Genomic DNA, 3,097 nt, shown 5'->3' on the forward strand with positions numbered 1-3,097 from the left:
AATGAGGAGGAGGAGGAAGGAGGAGAAGGGTTACAAATTTACAGATGTTGAAGTCGGTACCGTTTGTTTCCTACAAAGTTAAGGTAACCAGAAGCCCTCTCCCGCTCCCCCCCTCCCAGGGCCGAAGCCGGAGCTCTGCCCCGCGCCCCGGGCCCAGCAGGGCCACCGAGGCAGCGCCAGGGGCTGTCGCTAGCCAGGCGGCTGTCCTCCTCCTTCCAGCTCTCCTTTAGTTGCCTCCAAATGCCACAAGCTTTTGTTTCAGTAAAACCAAACCCTCACCCATGATTCTGCACCAGCTATTTATATACCAAATGTCAAATTAACATTTTCCCTCGTTAGCTGATGGTCTTTTTTTTTTTTTTCCCTCCTTCTGAAAACAACCGAAGACAAGAAAAGCAGCAAAACCATCTCAAAAGCTAGGCTATGCAATCCTCACACAGGTAAAACCCTCACTAAACTCAAAGCTGCTTTTCTCCTCCTAAAACTTCCGAACCTGCTCCTGCGTTACGGCCCCTCTTCACCTCTGAGCTAAACAGCTGGAGTTGAGGTCTGTGGTGGCTATGGGTGCACGTACACATACACTTAACGCACATGGGCTTACTGGTCTCGTATCGGGGCCGTCACAACTCAAACTCAGCCTCTGTGTTATTGGGAGATAGCACAGATATCAGACACAGCCCTCTGAAATGCAAGCTGGTGAGAGAATATTTCAGATTTTGTTTAATCTGGCATAAATATAATATCGATAATCAGCAGAAATATGTAAGCTCAGAAGTTCTTTCATTCAATTATTCTATTAATGCTGATGAAAAGCTTCTTTCTGATTTTTCCAACCTTTCTTCTCAACGCTGAAAAGAAATGTGAGACATCTCTCCCGATAACTTCAGTCTCTCCTAAGCATGATTAAAAACACAAAAGCCTAACAAAAAATCAAAAATGAAATATTTATTACCGCATTTTGTGACTTAACACCTTTTTTTTTCTTTTTAAAACATAACGTCACAGTCCTCATACAAGTATTTTAATGTAAATTTTGACAAAGCTTAAAGGTAACAGCATTTTCTTCTAGTGAGGAACACGTGCTGAGAAAGGAAGAATTCATGGACATACAATACCAATTCCACAGCAGATCTGATACTAGCAAAAACATTCTTTTTTTTTTCAATTGAGGTAAACACATAGAATATCTAACATGAAACAATTAATAGACCGAACTCTGTACGAAGTTTGTTACAGTATTCTCTTGCTTTTTTTTCCCAAGCTTTGAGTTCATGATAAAGTCCTAGGTTTGGTGCAAAGACCGTTAGTAACTTCTTTCATTGAGGAAAGCTGCCCAACTTTTAGTTTTGTTTTGTCCAAAGCCAAGGCTCAGAACTACTGGAAGAAGCTCCTGCTCTGTCTGTTCTGTCTTTTAAATCTTCACCTGCAAGCTCTTTGAAGAAGAGTCCAAAAAAAAAAAAAATAGATTGGGGAGGAATGGGGAGAGACTTAATGAAGCACAAACTATAAAGATCTGTTTGAAACTAAAGGACACATTTTATGAAGGAACAAAACGAGGGAATGGCAAGGCCTTCTTGGAAGAGTCTTCTGAGCGATGAGAGACCCAGCAAGACTTTTCGTCTTCATCTCCAGGGTAGTTCTTTTCTCACTGGCCAAAACAGGTCTTTCATGGATAGTGACTTCACTGCTGAACCAAAACAGTCATTCTTTTGGGAACAACACACATAGTGTGGAAAACAAGGATTTTTTTTCTTCTAAAACTATTTGAGGCAACGTAACGGAGTGATCAACAGAAATGTACAAGTTAACTTAGTTCCTATGTTTATACTACAGTAGTTATAACTCTTGGAGTCTTTTTTTTTTTCCAGAGGATCTGTACATGGACATATTCATTTCAGTGAGCCCATGACTTCACATTTGTGTTCTTGTGTCGTTGGTCCTCTGTTGTTGATGAAAAATGACAAAAAGTAAAAAATAATCACAGCTGTCTGGAATTTCGTATTAAGTGTCAACATCTGGTCAAAGTTCAAAAGTCTTAAAATAGTTTTTGTTTTTGTTTTGTTTTTTTGTTTTTCCCTTGAGTTCCCTTATACTATTGGGCATGAATGTCCATAACCTGTCCACCAACACTGGGGTCTACAGAATTTAACATTGTGGGGCTCTGTGCTGACATGGTCATTCCAGGGTGGGTAGGGGGTCCTCCGTGCATCATCATGGCTGGGTGATGGGGGTGACTTGGCAAATATGAATGGATTGGGGGTCCATGTCTTAATTGAGTAGGGTGTGGGGTCATCTGGGGAGGAGTGTAACTTGGCTGTGCCATACTCATACCCATAGGACCACCCTGAGATACGTAGTCCCCTGGCATGCCTTGCAAACCTAGACAAAAAGGGGGGAAAAAAAAAAAGCAGGTCAGATTCCTCAACGTTTTTACAATTTACCCATCTAAAATGAACAGGAAAAACAACAGACACTGCAAATCTTCCATCTAAAATTAGCTGCAGATTCTTGCCAATGTTTGCAGACATTCAAATTCTAGTTTGCATTTAATTTGATCATTCAGCAGGATAATGCACATAACAGAACTAAATATTGAGCACAACTGAGTATCACAAAATGTATGTGTACTTTAAAAAAACCTAGTGGGTGAATTCCTATGATAAATTTTACAAAGACGCTGGCTATATGTGAAGACTTGTCAATTGAGCATAAATATCTGATTCGCTTCTCTTTGGTATTTTAAAAATGTAAAAGGCTATATCCTGTCTGGGTTTTGCCTAAGCAGTATCAATGCAAATTCCACACACAGATCAATGGACCAAACTGCATAAATGAACGAAACCGAGATACCAACAAAAGTCCTGATCTTTGAAGTGCTAAGCAACTCCTGAAAGATGCTGAATGCTTTCAACACTCAGTTAAGTCAACAGGGTATGCTGCTGCTCAGTACCTTAAAGGTTTAGCCCTAAAAGTACATGTCGTGTTTTTCTCCTGGAACAAATCTTAAAATCCTATTATATCATTACGGGCCAAATCTTGCTGCCTTATTCACGAGGCCCATTGAAGTCAGTGGGACTATTCACATGAGTAAGGCAAG

General features: G+C 40.5%; 1 protein-coding gene across 1 annotated transcript in view; it reads right to left on the reverse strand.

Moving 5' to 3' along the window:
* Positions 1-2,239: 2,239 nt before the first annotated feature.
* MEIS2 (Meis homeobox 2) overlaps positions 2,240-3,097 on the reverse strand; it is a 172,299-nt gene continuing 171,441 nt past the window's right edge. Inside the window, exon 14 of the mRNA XM_082317030.1 lies at positions 2,240-2,379. The gene's annotated coding sequence lies outside the window, so the exon portion shown is untranslated. The remainder of the gene's footprint in view (positions 2,380-3,097) is intronic.

The sequence above is a fragment of the Platalea leucorodia genome, assembly GCF_965183815.1.
Source record: "Platalea leucorodia genome assembly, chromosome: 7".
Taxonomy (NCBI): domain Eukaryota; kingdom Metazoa; phylum Chordata; class Aves; order Pelecaniformes; family Threskiornithidae; genus Platalea; species Platalea leucorodia.